The 19,958-nt window shown below is 42.0% G+C and overlaps 1 long non-coding RNA gene across 1 annotated transcript in view; it reads left to right on the plus strand.

Moving 5' to 3' along the window:
• Positions 1 to 19,264: 19,264 nt before the first annotated feature.
• Positions 19,265 to 19,958, plus strand: part of LOC131481446 (uncharacterized) — a 69,508-nt gene continuing 68,814 nt past the window's right edge. Inside the window, exon 1 of the long non-coding RNA XR_009246340.1 lies at positions 19,265 to 19,745. This is a non-coding gene — a long non-coding RNA (uncharacterized LOC131481446). The remainder of the gene's footprint in view (positions 19,746 to 19,958) is intronic.

The following is a 19,958-nucleotide window of genomic DNA, read 5'->3' on the forward strand; positions in this document are numbered from 1 at the left end:
TGCTGCAAACCCTTGGTGTGCCTTGGCTTGCAGATGCTTCACTGCAATCGGTTTTCACCTCCATGTGGCTTTCTCCTGTCCTTGCTCTTTAAGAACACTTGGCATTGATTTGGAGTCCACCTAATCCAGGATGGCCTTATCTCAAGACCCTTAATTACATCAGCCAAGGCTGTTTTTCCAAACTGGGTCATATTCACAAAATTTAAGTGGACATATTTTGGGGGAGCCACATCCAACCCTCACCCGCAGCACGTGTATTTCCGCTGCAGCTGCTCTTGGAGTGTTCCTGCCTGCTGAGCACATGGGTTCTGCTCTGATTCTCCTGGCTAGGTTGCAAACAGAGCTTTGCTCTCCTTCACTAAGCTTGCTGTGGCCTAGCAATAACTGTGACCACACGGATAAATCCAATTATGGGTTGAGAATTGGAAACCCACTTACCTACAGCTATATAAAGTTTTGTTGTGCACTATGAACTTTATCAAGTAAAGGTGATAATTTGATTTTCCTTCTGCCTGGCTTTTTGATATTATTTCTCAATTAGTTTAGAATCCAAGCATGGGTGAAAGAGGCCCTTTTCTTTGGCTTCATTGAAAACTAAATAAATAAGGTCACGTGTCTAACTTTATTCTCTCCTCTACTTTTTTTTTAAATTTATTTTTATTGGAAAGACAGATATACAAAGAAAAGGAGATACAGAGAGAAAAATCCTCTGTCCATTTGCTGATTCACTCCCCAAGTGGCTGCAACAACTGGAGCTGAGCTGATCTGAAGCCAGGAGCCAGGAGTTTCTTCCTGGTTTCCCAGGTGGGTGCAGGATCCAAAGGCTTTGGACAATCCCCCACTGTTTTCCCAAGCCACAAGCAGGGAGCTGGTAAGGAAGTAGAGCAGCTGGGACATGAACCGTGCCCATTTTGGATCCCAGCATGCAAGACAAGGATTTAGCCACTAGGCTCTTGTGCTGGGCCACCTCTACTTTCACAGGCAGTGAACGATGTCTTCCAAGCTTCCTCCATTCCTCATACTCTTCTCTTATTCCCTTCTTCCCCATTCTGTCACAGGTGTCTAAAGGCCATGTTCCATTTTGTCTCCACCTCAGGGACTATGTTTTTACAACTCAGACATCCTCCTAGGAACCGCAGCACAGGACGCATGATTAGGCACCATGCATCCGTTACTCTGCCATGCTTTTGATTTCATTGTCATCTTTGTTTTCTTTGCTATTATGGGTCATGAATAAGAAAGGAAACCCTACTTCTTTACTGGAAGTGGAATCCAAACTATTTTGTGTTTTTTTTTTTTTGAAACCTTTTATGGACTTTGTCTACTTAGAAAAGGTGATCCTTATACTGCTTTATCTTAGCATTGGGAATTATCATTTTTTTTTTAACTTCTGAAAGGTTAAGAAATACAAATAGTAGGAATGTATGGGAAGCTAACACACCATCTCATTATCAAGAGTCATTGTCAACTTGTCTTTTCAGTTTATTCTCTCAACTCTACCTGTGAATGTGTACGGTGAAATCACTAATGACACTGTAGGAGTTGTGTGCACTGATTTTTATTTTCATCCTGTAGAGGATCATTTCCCTCTTGACTGAAATTTTCTGAGTATTCTTTTGGAAAGCTGTGTAATATTTCTCACTAAAAAAATCGAATTGTCTTAAGTTTTTTTCCTTTCATGTGGGACTCATTTTTAAGTTTTGGCTAACTTAAACAACCCAGGAACTTTATTATCAAAACTGTGTTGAAATTTTGGCATTTATAACAAAGCTTAAAGGTTGACAACAAAGTCAAGAGAATACAGTGAGACATTGTGTTGGAGAAAAGGCAGTGATGGTGTGAATGTCTCCATCATAGCCTCCCATTAGGAAAGCTACTACTACACATACAGTGCTCCGGGCAGGAGTTGACACGATTTTGCATCCCCCTGCCCCCCCACCCCTGAACCTGCTCCCAAAGCTGTTGGGCTGAGAATGATGCTGATCCAAAGGTAGCTGCAGAAGGGATATCCAGATGCCAGTGTGGGTAGCCGTTCCAAGAGCTCCTCCCAAGGTGATCTCTGTATCCTTGGAAGCAACTGGCCAATCAGATAAAGCTTCTTTCATAGTATACGGATTTGAGACCTACAGATGGGTGAATGGCTGGGTGGGAGTGGGCAGAACTGAGACTAGAGGTTAGGCAGAATCAAGCAGACAGTTCCAAAGGCCATCTCCACATGGCTGTGGGAGTCACGACAAAGCAGAATTCATGGACTAGGAAAAATAAAAACCATAGAGAATTTAACAGCGTGGGTCAAGAAGGTAGGGCAGCATGTGGCTGAGTCATCACACTTGCAGAGCACCGGAGCAGGAGCGGCAGACACCTGCTGCTGCTGAGGCGATGCTTGGAGGAACAGGTGGTGGAGGTATCCTGTGTCCCGAATGGCATTCCTGGCACTGCCAGGCTGCAGGGCAGCTGCTAACACTGCTTCCTGCCCTTCTCCACTTCCGCACGTAGCCTCTCGATGAACCACAGTCATCCAAGTTACCAAACCATGGCTGCTTTCATGTTTCATGACAGCTTGCAATAGCCTTGTCAATGTCATGTAATATTCATGGCTGCCTCACAACAACTGTCAGGTGATTTGATGTCAATCTACTTTTTACAATTTTGTATTTCATTTTAAAAAAATTTACTTGAGAGGAACACACACAGCAACACACAAAGTCAAAAAGAGCTCCCATTCACCAGTTCATTTCCCAAGGGAAGTGGAGCAGCTGGGACATGAATTGGTGCCCATATGGGATCCTGGTGCATGGAAGGTGAAGATTTAGTCACTGAACCATTGCACCAGGCCCATGTTGAGTCACTTTTGAATGAAATTCTTTGACTAGCTTACCAGCTTACCTGAGATCTTTTTTTTGATACCTGGGTTGAGGCTGGCATTGTGATGTAGTACCACCCATGATGGCAGCATCACATATGGGTGATGATTTTAAAACGTATTGGCTGTCCTATTTGTGATCTGGCTCTGTTTAACTGGGAAAGTAGTGAAAGATGGCCCAAGTCCCATGAGAGGGAGTTCTAGGCTTGTGGGTTCTTCCTGGTCCAGCCCAGCTGTTGAGGGCATTTGGATAGTGAACCCCGTGGATAGAAGGTCTTTATCTTACCCTGTCTCTATAACTCTTTCAAAGTAAATAAAAAACGCTTAAAAACAAACAAAATCCCACTAGCACAAAACAGGGCTATTTGAAACTTGTGAATGATTGCTCTGTTTCTATCTCCTGGCCTCTGAAAGAATATCTGTATGAACTGGGACAGAGTAATACATAGTAGGTGTGTAGGTGTGTACTAATTATTTGATGAATGAAGAACTTGAGGGCCAGTAGCCAAAACAGCAGTTGGAAAACATTCTCCTAAAGGAGATAAGTTTTAAATTTTGGTTTTTGGTAAGTTTTTTTTTTTTTTAACAGATTTACTTTTTTATTTGAAAGAGTCAGGGAGGGAGAGAACTTTTGCTCACTGTTTCATTCCCCAGATGACCATAATGGCCCTGACTGGGCCAGGCTGAAGCCAGGAGCCAGAAGCTCCAGCAAGGTCTGCCATGTAGTTGCAAGGGCCCAACCACCTGGGCAATCCTCTGCTGCTTTCCCAGGTACATTCAGGCTGCTGGATGAGAAGTGGAGTAGTTGGAACATGAACTAGCACTGATAAGGGCTGCTGACATTGCAGGCAGGAGCTTTACCCACGAAGCCACAGTATTGGTCGCTTGATAAGAATTGTGCTGATTGCCAGGTACAATGACTCAGTTGGCTGATGCTCAGCCTCCAAGTGCCGGGATCCCATATGGGTGCCGGTTCATGTCCTTGCTGCTCCGCTTCCTATCCATCTCCCTGCTTTTGGCGTGGGAAAGCAGTTGAGGATCGGTATCTCTACCTATGTGGGCAACTCAGAAGAAGTTTCTGGCTCCTGACTTAGGATCAGCTCAGCTGTGGCCATGACAGCTATTTGGGGAGTGAACCAGCAGATGGAAAATCTTTCTCTCTCTGTTTCTCCTCTCTATAATTCTGCCTTTCCAATAAATGTAAGTAAAAAAATTGTTTGAAATGATAATTTATTGAAAATTTCTCTTCAATTTAATTCTAAATCAGATGGCCAGTCAAGAGCTCTGGTTCACAAACTAAACTATTAGTAGACATGACTGAGATTTAAAGGGAAAATCACACAGTAAAGGAATTCTGACCCTTGGTGTCTGTGTGTGAGGGGATCTTTCCACCAAGAAAAACAAAGTGCATCCATGGTGTAAAGTGTTAAGGGCTTGGTTGCTGAAATGTGACTTGAACAAGATCCAGCAAGCTGTATAGAAGAGCAATAGCTACCAAGGAAATAGGAGCATCCTTTAAAACAGTTTTTGGGGCAGGAATTTGCACAGCACCTGCATCCCATGTGGTAGTGCCTGCTTCAATCCTAGCTCCACTTCTGATCCAGTTTCCTGTCAGGGTACACCCTAGGAGGCAATAGATGGTGGCTTAATTACTTGGTTCCTTGCTGCCCTTGCGGGAGAACTAGATACAATTCTGGGATCCTGACTGTGACCTGGCCTACCCCTGGCTGTTGGCAGGCATTTGGGGAGTGGTTCACATGATGGATGATCTCTCTTCTACCTTTCAAAGCAAATGAAGACAAATAAACCCCTCTTCCCCCCACATCACCAGTGGCCAATGATGTGCTTTATATCATTAATAAGGCTTCTTCTTCAGAATTTTCCATTTTCTGGAATGTAATGGGTAGTAAGTTTCAGAGTTTACTTTTCCTGAGTAGCATTTGCCAGGTATCTTAAGGCAAGGTGTTATTACTATTTGAAACAAGACAAGGAGACAAGAATTCACCAATTATTTTTCCCAAACCAAGACTTAGCAAATGGCACTCTGATATGATAGGGTTGCATCAGCCTGTTGATGTTCCTAATAAGCTGAATGAGTTCAGTTTGGCAATTGCAGTTGCGTTATCACCATGCTTACTCTTGCTGATAACAAATTGGCAATTAAGCTAAACTTAACTTTGTGATTCAGCATTCAGCATGTATTTTACTATGTTCAGGCTTTGGCCCATGATTACTGAAATGTCTGAATTTCTAAAAATGACATTGTTGAATTTCCTGTCACATCTCACTGATACGCTTGAAAAGCCTCTTCCCATTGAATACTTACATTCACAGAGGAGTCTGTTCGTAACATTTGTGTAGTTAAACCTTGAAGTACACTTCCCTGTTAAATTTTTAGCTTCTTCTTACCCTTCAGCACACTTTAAAGAAGATCTAGAGGGTTCCAGGAATATTTAAGTCAGGTGTACTGTTTAAAAATTTACAATTGTCCATCTACCCAGATTTTTCTGACCCAGTGCAAATAAACAAAGCACAGAAACAAATGGTATGTTAAAACTGACAAAAACAACAAACAAGCAAAAACGAAAGCAAACAAAAGCAAAAACTCTGCAATCACAAGCCGTTATCCCAACCTCTGAAAGCCTGGGTTCGGGAGAACCAAGTGAGGAGACTCTTCACTTTTCCCTGTCCATCTTTCTGCCAGCAGAAGGGTCTCTGCTTTCCCTGAGATGCTGTGTTCCCTCAGCTATCAGTCTGCAAAGACTTGGGGTGCTGCAAGACCCACCACGACTGTGTAGCCTGGTCATGGCTGGCCACAGTGCCAGTTTTAGGGGTGGGCAAGTGAGCAGGGTGGGGTTGTCCAGGCATAGTTGTGGGGCCTTGGTGGGCTCAGCTAGGATGGGAAAGATGGCCACTTATGCAGATGGCTGTAAGTCCAAACTGTCATGGGGGGAGCAACCCATCTTGAGATAGCTTGCATAATGTTCTTTCCTGTCACCCAACTCTTGAACCCCAGATATCCTCTGCATTTATAGAAGTAAAAATTCTCCTTTTTCTTTGTACCCAAATTAATTGGAATTGGATTTTTTGCCATTCACTGCCTCTTCTCCCCAGAATCAAGAATGATTGGTTGTTGATTAGCATTGTTCTGAGGAGTTGAGAATGTACCCCTGTAAGAAAGCTGATGATGAAGTCAGCTTGTACTGATAACAGTGCCACTTCTCTGTCCTGTACAGTAGTTTTCTATGTAAGAATTCTTCAAATAAAGAACTCTGTTGAACTATAAATGAATATACTCTAAAGAAAATATAGACGCTTTACAACCCCTTGACCTATAAAACGGGGTCAAGCACATGTCCAGCTTGTCTTTACAGACCATTTGCCTCCTTTCCTGACCCACCTGTCCAGCTCCTGTCTGCTCCACCTGCCAGAACCCCGGTGCTCACTCCATCTGCTCCTGCCCCTCAACCGCGAAATCACAGCATTGCTCAGCATCCGTGTTCTGCTCAGAAAGGCACCACCACGTCCCCTCTTTTTCCTTTTAAGGATCAACTGAATGGCACCTCCCTCTAAAAGCCTTTGAGAACTGCCCTTGTGGAAGTAACTGCTCTACCTTTTGCTGAGCTGTCCTCACAGTCTGATCTGTGTTATTGCTGGAGTGGCTTAACTGCCTTCTACCCTGTCTGAAGTCTCACGGACACAGCCGGCAGCGTGCTCGTGTGTAGCTCGCTGTGCCAGCTGCACAGTTGACACTCAGTGTTTCTGGCTTGGGGATGCTGTCGTTGTTTACTCCTCTGGGTGTGACAGGCCCTACTTCTATGGGGTGTAAAGAAAACGCTGTATATTTACAGGGTAGTTTTTGCCAGCATCCATGGCCATCAAACCCCATAAATGGTCCATAATCTACCCATTCAAAGAGTTCCAGTTTAAGGGTGAACTTTTATGAGCTCTATTTACTGACCCAAACATAAACTTCTGGGTTTTAATGGGGCCTGGAGCTGACTAGAGATGCTGCTTGGATCAGGGAGGCTCCGTGGTCATTCAGTAGTATGGACAGTACTGTTCTTTAACAGTCTGAGTTTCAGTTCAGTGGTGTAGCCTTTTTCTCCCCTCCACTTGGTAGTTTCTATTTGACACAAGAGTAGAAGACGCTTACCCAAGGACTTTGCAAGTATTGCTAAACCCCTAAGCTAGCAAGAGGCCTGCTTTGCACTCTGCCACACTGGGCGTGTCACCTTCTTCGGGCATCACTCATGCCTCGTGTCACCTTCTTTGGACTGCCTAATTGGCTTGTGTACTTCGAGCCAGCTGACCTGGTACTGACTTCCCATAGTGCTCTGCTGAATAACTAATGATAGATATTATACCTGCAAGGATTAGCTACTCCCGATTTCAGTGGAACCTGTTGGACAACTTGAAATACTCTCAAACTGGCCACCCTTTCTTGATGGACTGTCTTGAGGGTCAAGCACCCCACCTGATTTTTCTCTCCCCCAATACTGAGAATATGACTGTAGGCACAAGCCCTGGGTCACAGTCCCATCATCCTCACACTCCCAAGGGAATGCTTTTCCAGCAGAAAGCATCCTTTCCATCAAGGGGTAATTGGTGCTGATGACCCTGTTCCTACTGAATGATGGGGGAATGTTTTCTTAGTGAAGACCATCGTGCAGAGGAATGTTGGGATGAGCTAGATTCAGGCATCTCAAATCTCATCTTTGGGACTGAATTCTGCTGGATTGTTATTGGGAGAAGGGAAAGGGGGTTCACAAGAGAGGTGACAAGGTCCTGTGCCCACAAGAAGTTCTTTATTCGGTCATGGAAGCAAATTATAGGTTGGAGGACTCTATTTGGGACTTGTGAAAAAGAGATGTCTACTCTGATAGTCCAGTGGTGAATTCCATCTTCAACCACTTTATTTTCAATTTATCTTCTTTGTTGATTTGGCTGTCTATTGATGACCTTTTCTATTTTTTTGCAATTGTTCTCCCCCAGGGAAACATTACAGGAGTCAAAAAATCAAAGAAGGAAGAGAGTATTTTGCTACTATGCTGGCAGTGGATATGTGACTTTCCATGATTAAAACATAAAAATTCAGAAAATAACATTTCCCCCCATTCTGTTTAGATTCTGAGTTATTTTTCCAGTGATGTAGAACTATGCCTATTTTAGAATATAGGATACAATGATTTAAAATGTGATCATGAAGGTTGACCTCTACAATGTATACAGGGTGGTCTGTTATTAAGGAAAGGGCAGGAAGTTTGGAGTCTGTTGAGATGCTGTCACTGGTTCCTTCTGAAATGAATGGTAGGATTATTATGAGGCTCAGGAAAGGAAGATCCAGTCCTGGGGTGGGCGGTTGACTGCCATATAGGACACTTGCGTCCCATATCAGGGTGCTTGGGTTTGAGTCTTGCTTCAGCTGCTGATTCCAGCTTCCTGCTAATGCAGTAGGTGATGATGGCTCAAGGGGTCAAACCCCTGCTACCCAAGTGAGAGACCTGGATGGAATTCCTGGCTCCTGCCTTAGTCTCTTGTGGGCATTTGGGGAGTGAATCAGCAGGTGGAAGATCTGACTTAGTCCATCTATGTGCAACCTGTCTCTTTTTCTGCCTTTCTAGTTAAATGGGAAAAAAGTTTTTTGTTTTTAAGATAAGTGCCCTATTGTACAAAAATTGTTGTACAGTAAGGACATTTTTAAAAGTAAAATTCAGCAGAGGGTATTTTTCTTGAGCCTTTGGGAGAGGGACCTGTTTCCTAACCCCAGAGATTCTGCCGTTTTTAAAAGACAAAGTGGCAGTGGGTGGCACCTTTCTTTGCTGGCAGATCTGCTCTTATTGCATTTTGATGTTGGGCTTGGTAGAGGTCTTCCTGCACCATCAAAGGGCTTGTGGGTTAGTGGACACTGGGAGTAGCTGCCACTTGTTCCTGCAGAGATTTGAAACAAGGGGCTGATTGGCCAATTCGTTCAAAAGGCCCTGGACAGAGAGAAGGAGAAAGAGGAAGTCAAGAGATTTGGGAGTTGGAAGGAGATGAGTGCTCTCTGTATCTGCCTGGCAGAATGAAAGCTCCTAAGTGCAGGGAACATAATGACTCTCTTTGTCTGCTGGAAGGTTGCTGGTGCCTTTGGTTTTCTACTTTCTGCCTGCTTCCTAGAAACAGGCAGAGAGCAAGAGATGCTGGATACTTTGGGGTTCAGTGATTTGTAGCGTCTCCATGCTCAAAAGTTAATTCAGTTCATTGAAATGCAGAATCAGAAGGAAAAATCACATGAACACACAATTTTTAAAAATTTAAAAAGCAGAGGGAAACAGAGAGATTCCATTCTCCTCATTGGTTCATTCCCAAATGCCCATAAGTGTCAGGCCAAAGTCTGGACCTCAATTTGGGTCTCCCCTATAGTACTCAATTATTTGAGGAATTACCACTGCCTCCCAGGGTACACATTAGTAGGAAGTTGGAATGGAGAGTGGAGCTGGGACTCAAAACCATGCACTCCTATATGGGATGCAGTTGTCTGAAGCAGTGTTACAGTTGCTGTGCCAGCTGCCTGCTCTGGTATTTTTCAGCCCAACAGGCCACGAGCACTATCCCTTTGTAAGGAAAATCAGGAAGTATGGAGTATGTCCATGTTATTAACGTGGCTAAGCTGTTGTAAGCATGTAATGTGCACTAGGAATACCGCAGGCACCTATGTTCTCTCAACTCCACGTTTGCCAAAAAGTGGGGGAGGGTAAAGAAAGGTTTTCTGTTTTGCTCTATGAGTTAAAGTGTCATAATAGCTACTTTTGCATAATTGTTAGGGTAAAAGGGCTAAATGTGTAGAATCCACCTCAGTGTGACTCTCAGCTGCACTTGTATTACCAGCCCCTTAACGTCTCAGTGAGTGGTTTCTAGTAAACACAGGATTATTGTGCAGATCAAGTGAGAGCTGTATGTGATGTGCGTGGCAATTAGGCGTGGTGGAAGCCTAACCATTCTCCCTTTTCTTGCACACTGTATGTTTATGCCCGCACAGATTTTGGGAAGGAGAGAGAGCAGGAGTTACGTGTGTCCTCCTGGGGAAGGTAAAGCTCAAAATGACAGTCGTCCCTCCTTCAGGATCAAACACTTCGTAACCTGCAGAAGTAGGATTTAATTTCAGGAAATTTGGTTCTTCACTATATTTCCCCTTGCTTCAGGAAGTTGTGTGGCTCCACTTAGTCTTTTGAAGGCTCACAACTATTGTGTAACAAAGCTTTCCTTCAGTATATATTTACCGATTGAATAGAAAAACTACAAAGCAAGTATTGGCTAAAGTAGTATTTGGCTAACACTCCCAGATGCAGTATCATCCACACTCAAGCATTTTAAAGAGATTCATGGCCATATCATAACCAGATGTTTTTATAATTATTTTTTTGAATTGAACCTGTATAAAGGTTACCAGTACTTGCCACATCATGATGCCAAATTCAATAACTCAGTGCGAACAGGCCCACATGCCTGGTCCTATAGCACAGAAGCCATGTTACACATGATGCAGTCATTGAAAATGAAGCATTTGCACAATCTGAAAGTATGATTAATCACACAAGAGATCTATTTCCATATCTTTTGTCTACAGTGCAACATGGCTATCATTATTTTTAATCAAAACACCTAAGGCTGATTCACGCTGATAGGGCCTGAACAATAGCAGTGATGACATGGAAAGACATTTGAGCAGGAAGCCCTGATTCTGTTTGCATCCACTGGAGGGTGGGAGAGGAGGCGGAGCTCTTGATGGTGAAGCAGGTGGGAACTGACCCCAATATGGAAGGACAGAAGCTGTTAGGTGCCGGAGTCCAGCTCCAGCCGAGAGTTCGGAGCTCGGGAAGGGTGCGTGGCGTCGGCGATAAAGAAAGACACAGACACTGACACTTGGTGTGTTCTTGCTAAGCTTTTTTCTGCAAAAGAAGCTGTCCTTTTTATTTACTTAGACACATCACTAGCCTCTGCACAAACGTTTGATTTTTTATCTTTAACTTTAGAACTAAAACAGCATACACAGATGTCCAATTAATTTTTACTTCATGGTCAACCAGGTGCTCTTAAAGATAATTCTATAAGTTACTATAATCAGTTTCTTTAAAGCAAACCATTATTCATTCTTCAGAAGTAGCCATTAAGTGACAGCCAGAACTCCAAGGCCGAGGCACAGATGGCTACCTACTAATCAGTAAAACATTCCTACCACATTTCTATTTTTACAACTTGCCCATTATTCGATGGGAAAATAGTTTACAAGGGAAAAAATATAATTCTAAAAACAAAAATTACAAATATTAAATCCCTCTACAACTATAGACCCTATAACCCCATAAACAATAAAACAATAATCAAAAGCACTTTTCTTTAATAGAAGCATCCTTAATTCCTCTAGCTAAAAATTATAAAAGCGGCTAAAACAGCTACATTTTCTGTGCTCCAAAAAATTATAAAAACAGGCTAGCCTATAAAATAACAATAACTATACTTATTGCCATAGCAATTTCAGCTCTCACTCCCATCACTTGCATTCCCGTGGGTCCACTGGGTGCTACCTGACTGGCCAGGCCCTGGAAAGGAGGCAGATCCGCCTCACCTGTGACCTTCTGTCTTCCTGCTGCCTCCTTGCCTTGAACCAGTCATTATTTTAGGGCAGGGCACTCGTGCAGTGCTCCCAACATCTCCCCCTTTTTGTTTTAATAAACAAGAGACCGTGTCTGTCTTAGGTGTTCCGAGTTAGGGCTCTCCTTACCCGTCATGGGCTAATCGCGTAGCTGTGAACGCGGCGCCTGTCTTAGGTTGGTAAAGCCTTATCGGATACTTACCCGTCTTTGACTACCAGTCTAGCATGCTTAACCATACCTGGGGGGAGGCCCCTGCTCCCAGGGCCATCAGGACCTGTCACATAATGGCATTATCTTGCCGATGTCTCAGGCACATGAACCAGACATGCAGGAAGATCACGAGGCACAATAACCCTCCAAGGGACACAAATCCAAGCCAATGTCTGCCCCAGCGGACCACAGATTGTAAACCCGGGTGACATAGATGGTTACAATTTTTTCCCAAGCGGACAGTGTATAAATTATCAAACAGAACATTCCAACTCCCATACAAATAAACCAAAACGCTTCTCCATAAATTAGCTGCAAGTTGGAAACTGAGAGGTCCTCAGATAATATGTCCACCTGTTCTTAGATCAAGTTCACTCATAAGTTCATAATTAGCAAGCCAGTCCAAACATATTGGTTAAACTGCTCCTGTGTCTGAAGAATCACAGAGGGCTGCTTAGTCATAGTCGCCAATACAGCAGTCACTAGGGCCACAATGGCCATGGCGTCAGTAGCGGCAGCTGTAGCTATTGCTGTCACAATGGCAGCGGTAACCCCGAAGTCGTGCTCTGGTCATAGGAGGACTGACAGGTCTTCTTTAACTGCCGCTGGTCTGGAAAAATAGGTCTTCTTTAACTGCCGCTGGTCTGGAAAAATAGGTGGGCACGCACATCATCACAGCCAGCGGGTACTTGATTGTATTCCAATTTTCTGAAAAAGAGCAATCTGTTCCACAAGTTAAATGAATCCCTACTTAACCAGCATTATTAACAAAAAAATAAAACTCTATGGTGCTTTTATTATCATGATCAGAAACCAAGTGGGAAATTCTAAAGGCTTTTAAACTGAAAATAAACTATGGCAGCTGGGTAAAATCAGCAATTGGGCTATCCTATCCCTGGGGGAAGAGGCCATTGGTTATTGGCTCTCCTTAAGTCTTCTCCCAAGTGTTCCCACTGTGGCACATTAAGGAGGCCCTCTTCTAAGGTGGTGAGAGAGATTTTCACCGGGCCTTGCCACACAGGGGAGCTGTTTTCTTCACACCTTCATGCCGTCCACACCCACTGCACGGACCCCGGCATCTCCCCGTTTCTTATTATTAAGCTGAAGGATGCGCAGTTCTCTGCGAGTGGCTTGAATCATGGAGCTCAAACGTCGGAAGATGACCGTTTTTGTAGCAACATGAGTTTGCCATGGTTGTTCAGATGGTTTACAAGTATAGATAGAGGAGAATACAAAATGGATTATGATTAAGATCTTACCAAGATGACAAGGGAATATCTCAGTCATGTACATCTGCTTTTTCAAATAATATTTCTGTAACAAAAACTTCAAAAATCAAATAAAAGTATAGCATTTCCTAACCGGTAAACACAAATAATATGATAACAACTAAAAAAAAATTTTTTTTTATAAAAAATCTAGCTGCAAAAAAAACCAGTATAAAACTAAGATCTACTGTATATCTATATTTCATGTGATATCAAGGAACATTGAAGCCAAACAGCAAACACACACACACATACACACACACATTTTTTTACATACTATAGAGGACTATAAGTAAAATTTCAAACAATTTTGACAAAAGACGTACAGAAAGACAGACATAGGTGGCCACCACACTCACTCAATTTTAAAAATCTAACGGGCCATAACGATGTCTTGTATGGACCCTGACTCAAGAAGTCATGTTATATTCAACCCTCTTGAGTTCCAGATGAGTACTCAAAACAAGCAAATTTGGATGATGAGATACCTGTTTATTGACAGAGGTCAGTGTAGATCCTGTGAGCCAGGAAGCCAGGATTGGCAGTGGGGCCGTGTTAATCATCACGGTGGCCTCCCCAGACTACCGAGCCAGACTCTAAAACACAGGATGACCACTATCCTCTGACTGAGGCCTCCAAAATGTTACAAAGTGCATGAGAGATCATGTCAGATAAATTTAAGATTTATAAAGAGTCTTTCCAAACCCAGCTTGGTGATAGCAATACTCATTAATATTTAGTAAGTAAAAACTCTACAATGATAATTCAGTCTGAATAGAAACCTTGCAAGAAAAATTTGGTCATTACTGAAGATCCTAATTCAATTATTCTAGCAATATAAATTAGCTTAAAAGATATGCAATTAACAACCTGGACATATTTACAAAACTATAAACATTTACCCTTTTCTTGTTTTTTGGCCTGCTTTACATTGTTGTGAAGCATTCCCTGTCCTAGAACTTTTGGAAATACAGAAATTTGAATTAAACTTCTGTGAAAAAAATTTTTTTTCTGTAATAGTATTTTGATATGATAAAATTTTGCTCTACTTGGCATCTGACAGCATCTTTAATACAATCCAAAAGCCTACTCAGTTATTGTATCTATGAAATGAAATTTCTGAATTATTTAGATGCCAGGGCTTATAATATCTAGTTAAAATAAGATCTCTTTATATAACACAATATAGATTAGGTTTAATTATTGGCATTAAGTGATCACTTAAGTACCTATAAAATAAATACATAACTTTTATCAATCTTAAGTAATATGAACATACTGTAAGGCAGAAAATACAAATATCACCTTGATACCTCGATATAGAATCTTATCATATTCTGAGACACTTCAGCAAAGTCAGGTCTGGAGTTCGCTGGAGCTAACTAGAAAAATTTAATCATTAAACATTAGGTAGATAAAAATATTTAAGAGAAGATGTTATAATACCATGTGATTTTAAAACTTTGTTGCTATAGCAGATGATCAGATTCCATGCATCAAGGATGAATATTTTAGAAAATGCTGCAAACAGTGTGTAGAGAATATGATTAATTATATTGAATATAAATCATACAGGATGTATTCCTTGCACAACCTTCATGGCTATCCTATCCCGTCTTCAACAAACTTTATCCTGTCAATATTTTGTCCTCTTCAGTGCTGCAGTCTAACATAGCTATTCTATAGGACAGAATATTTTATAAGCCATGCCCTTTTTCTTTTATCCAAGAACTTTCTTCTACAACCTTTTTCATCAAGAACACATTTGTATACTTGAATTTATTCTTTATTTAAATAGCAGATAAAAGTACATGGTGCATCCCATACCTGGAAAAATTTTAACAGTGAATTAGATGTTACTTTTATACCAGTTCATATTGGGGTAAATGTTACACTTTTAAAGCAATGCCTCAAATAATACCTTGAGAGTTATATTCATAAAATTCGAAAATTCAAGATAAAAATTTAACAGAGTTAAAAAGGGTGTTAATTTTGCATAGATATTGTTTATGAAGTACAAGAAGTTAAGTATTCTTCTATGGGCCCAGTTTAGTTTAATCTCCTATATCCACAAGGGCTAATAGTGCTATTTGTCTTATTTCATCCTTGGATATTAAATAAGTAAGCTGTTTAAAGCTATGAGGGAAAATTATTATTTACATCCTTACCAAAAAAGCTGTTTATTGCTACGAAATCTTTTTATAATTAAAATGGAGAACAAAGCACAATAAGAAGTAATAACCTTTTTATTCATGGAAGAAGATGTAGCCACTCTAAAGGCCCTTGTTGTCACAAGCATCCAGTTGGGGTATGAACAATAGGTAATATAATTCATTGCCAAGGAAGATACCAACTTTTAATTATCAGTATCAGGTTTTAAGTCTGTTACTCTTCTATAGGCATAGCTTGGATTAGATGTTGGTGCTTTGCAAACCTCTGATTGTTCAGGAACCGGGACTGGCCCCGCCAGGAGTTTCCTGACCACAGGCGCTGGCCATCACAATCCATTTTAGATTTACATTTACATACTTTTGCCCAATGTATGGCTCTGTGACATTTAGGACACATTTTAGGGCAGTGATCCTTAGCAGTATTATTGCCATATTTTCTAGCTAAAAGAGGTGCTTGGCATTGCTTTTGAAGGTATTTGAGTTTATCAGAATTAAAACATTTAGCATTCATTCGCTTTTGGATAGCAAAGGTTTTAAGCCCTGCCAGGTGGGCAGGATGTTTCAAAGTCCTTATGTTGTGGCAGGCCTTTAGATAACCCATAACTTGTTTACCAGATTTTTGGGTATTTTCTTTCCTACAATCTTTCCACATATGTCCCAATTTGCCACAATTATAACATTTATGCCTATTTTGCTTTAACTCAGTGCTTAAAGTAGCAGCCATCAATTTAGTTTTGTACACTTTAGAGCCAATATTCATACCTGTCTTCTTATTTTTGGGGACCTGGGACTGTGCCTGCCTCCCATTTCCCTGCTTCTGACCCTGTACAGGCTGATTACTCAATTTACGTTGACTTCGAGGTGATAGAACTGTCCCATTCTTGTGGAATTTAGACTGACAAGCCTTTTGCCAATGAAATCCCTTCTCACACCGCGGACAGACGGTGCGAGGAATATTTAAATTGGGTTTAGAAGTGTCCACATACATTTTTTCCTGTCTAAAATTTTGAGACAAATTTTTAGTGGGACAGCTGTGGCTGAAATGCCCTACTTCACCACAGCAATAACAATTGTTTCTTTTTTGACTTCCTTGATTACCTCTTATGTTCTTTAAAGTCTGAATAGCGGTTTGACCTTGAAGAGCTGCAGCAATAGTTAACCCTTGCATGTAGGTTGGAGTTACCTCAGCACAAGCTCGAACATAATCTGACAAGACTCCTGTCCTTCTCACTGGCTGAATTAAGGTTTGACAAATTGGAGTAGCATTTTCAAAAGATAGCTGTTTAACTATGAGATCTGTAGCTGTACTGTTAATTACTGTCCGGCTCACTGCTTCGGTGAGTCGAGCTACAAAATCTTCAAAAGGCTCCTCAGGCTTCTGCTTAACATTTACAAAACCCGAGGACTTCTGATCTGGAGACGGCAGGCGTTTCCATGCTCCCAATGCCAGGGAGGAGATAAGCTGTAATGTCTCCTTAGGCAGATTAAGTTGTTCTGAAACACCAAGATGAGTACCCTGTCCTAGAAGCATGTCTAGCGTAAGAAACTTGCCACGCCTCACAGGTCCATGAGACTTTATTTCTGCCTTAGCTAATTCCTCATATTCCATTTTCCACAAAAGAAAGTTTCCTCCAGTGAGGCAAGCCTTAGCAACCTGAAACCAATCATACGGAGTCATCCACTTTGCTGCTAGTCCTTCCACCATTGCCATAGTGTACGGGGAGTTTGGCCCGTAGTCAGAGACAGCATGCTTTAATTCTTTAAGAAGCTTATAAGGCAACGGTTCCCATTCAGGTTCTTCCCATTCGTAGACAACAGGAAAACAGAAAAAATCACCCTCCTTATGTGCCTGCTGTATTGCTCCTCTAAAGCCAATCTTCGCTGGGTCTGGTCTAGCTGGCAAGGGCTCGCACTGCTTAGCCGAATATCTTGGAGGCTTCTCATCAACAGCAAGCGACCATCTATCGCGTAACTCAACTGTTTGCCCTTCTTCACAATCCTTAACTTCTGATCTAAGTGTCTCTGATTTTGAAAGATCTTCTTCACCTGTTAAGCCTTCCTGGTCATTTTTAGAATAATTTACCTTATCTTCAGGACAGACACTTTCCATAGAGCCATAAGTAGAGCCTGAGCCTTCCTTTTTACGGTTAATCAAGGGAGTGTGTTCCCGAGGGGACGGGGCATAAGCATCTGTCCCCGTATCCAGTGTCTGTCTCAATATTGTCCAAATAGCATAGGCTGAGGAAGGCATGTCAGCCCCCCCGTGGCTGTGATACCACCTCTTTATGTCATTCCCTACCTGATCCCATGTCTGTAAATCTAAAGTTCCTTCCTCCGGGAACCAAGGACTAATTGTCCGTATAAACTGCAAAAATCCTGAAAGCTCTTTTTTACTAACCTTAATGCCTTTCTTTTGTAAAGTATGCTTAATAATATCAGCGTACAGGCTTCTGTCACTGGATGCACTCTGTCCCATTTTTACTCTATAGCAACAGAGGGTACAAAGCTTCTCAAGAAATGTTCTGACTATTCACCCCTCCTAACCTGACCTTCTGTCAGGGGGCCTGCAGCACCCTGGGTGAAGTCCTATCCACGCCGCAAAGAGCAAAAGAGAAAAAAAAAAAAAAAAAAAAAAAAACTTACCTTCGTCGAGCCCTCACGTTAGGCGCCACTTGCCGGAGTCCAGCTCCAGCCGAGAGTTCGGAGCTCGGGAAGGGTGCGTGGCGTCGGCGATAAAGAAAGACACAGACACTGACACTTGGTGTGTTCTTGCTAAGCTTTTTTCTGCAAAAAAAGCTGTCCTTTTTATTTACTTAGACACATCACTAGCCTCTGCACAAACGTTTGATTTTTTATCTTTAACTTTAGAACTAAAACAGCATACACAGATGTCCAATTAATTTTTACTTCATGGTCAACCAGGTGCTCTTAAAGATAATTCTATAAGTTACTATAATCAGTTTCTTTAAAGCAAACCATTATTCATTCTTCAGAAGTAGCCATTAAGTGACAGCCAGAACTCCAAGGCCGAGGCACAGATGGCTACCTACTAATCAGTAAAACATTCCTACCACATTTCTATTTTTACAACTTGCCCATTATTCGATGGGAAAATAGTTTACAAGGGAAAAAATATAATTCTAAAAACAAAAATTACAAATATTAAATCCCTCTACAACTATAGACCCTATAACCCCATAAACAATAAAACAATAATCAAAAGCACTTTTCTTTAATAGAAGCATCCTTAATTCCTCTAGCTAAAAATTATAAAAGCGGCTAAAACAGCTACATTTTCTGTGCTCCAAAAAATTATAAAAACAGGCTAGCCTATAAAATAACAATAACTATACTTATTGCCATAGCAATTTCAGCTCTCACTCCCATCACTTGCATTCCCGTGGGTCCACTGGGTGCTACCTGACTGGCCAGGCCCTGGAAAGGAGGCAGATCCGCCTCACCTGTGACCTTCTGTCTTCCTGCTGCCTCCTTGCCTTGAACCAGTCATTATTTTAGGGCAGGGCACTCGTGCAGTGCTCCCAACAGTTAGGAATATATCAAGTCTAGAGGAATGTTGTCATGTATACACACACGCATACACACACACACACACATATATATATATATGTGCTTGTGCCAATATTTGTAAGTTAGTTTGCCAGGATTTTATAACTGAGTTTTGCAACTGACAGGAACTTAAGTGCTAGAACTTTTTCACTTTTTTTGATCAAAACCCAGAGAAGCTCAGCAGTTCTTTCAATGTCACACAGAAAGGTAAGCATAACCACATCAAGACTACTTTTTTTTTTTTAAATGTTGTTTGATTATTTGTTTAAAAAGCAGAGTTACAGAGAGGAGGAAAGACAGAAATCTTTGATGTACTGTTTTTTTCCCCAAATGGATGCAATGGCTGAGACTGTACCAGGCTGAAGCCAGGGGCTAGGAGTTTCAGTTGGTTCTCCCACACTGGTGACAGACGTCAGGCCCTTGGACCATCTGCTGCTGCTTTCCCAAGAGCAGTGTCAGGGAGCTAGTTCTAAAGTGAAGCAGCCATGACTCTAACCGGCACCCTTTGGGATGCTAGCCTTGCAGGTGGAGTCTTATTGGACTAGACCACAATGCTGGCCCAAGAGTAGATCTTTTGACTTCTTTTTGCATTCAGCAACAGCTAACTCCCTGCTGAAGCCTGTTATGTTGTTAAGCCTGCAAATATTTGATGAATCAAAGCATAATGAGATAATTTTTACTCCAAATTAAGAAAAAATATGGAAGAGGTTGCACAAATGCACTCTGCAGTTGGACATGGGTTTGAGAAAGTCAAGTTCCTAGCTCTGGTGCAAGTTAAAAGAGACAAGAAAAAAAAATGCTCCCCACTTCTTTTCTCTTTTCTCTATTTGCCAGGGGGAGTAATTCAGACAACACGTGCCTGAAGAGAGTGCTGGACTCCAGATCAGCCCGATGAGACTTGCAGATGGTCAAAGCTGCCCTGGAAGTGCTCTTGGGGCAGTGCCAGGTCCCAGGCCGCACCTCTGACTCTCAGCCGCTTCTCCTTCCATCCTTGGAATGCAGTGCTGCTTCCTTGAGTACCAGACAAGAGGTCAGTTTGCATTTGGGATCATAAAGATGACAAATGTGCATTTTAAGCCAGGACCGCATGGTAGTCCTAGGGTTGGCAGCAGAATGGGCAGAACAGATCCATTTCCGAAAGTTCGCGCTGGCCATATGCTGTCAAAGACCAGTATTCGTCCAGTCTCTTTCCAACTCCCATATGTATCTACATACACTTCAATTTCCCAAAAAGAAATGTGTG

This window comes from Ochotona princeps, chromosome 11 (assembly GCF_030435755.1).
Source record: "Ochotona princeps isolate mOchPri1 chromosome 11, mOchPri1.hap1, whole genome shotgun sequence".
NCBI classification, from domain to species: Eukaryota; Metazoa; Chordata; class Mammalia; order Lagomorpha; family Ochotonidae; genus Ochotona; species Ochotona princeps.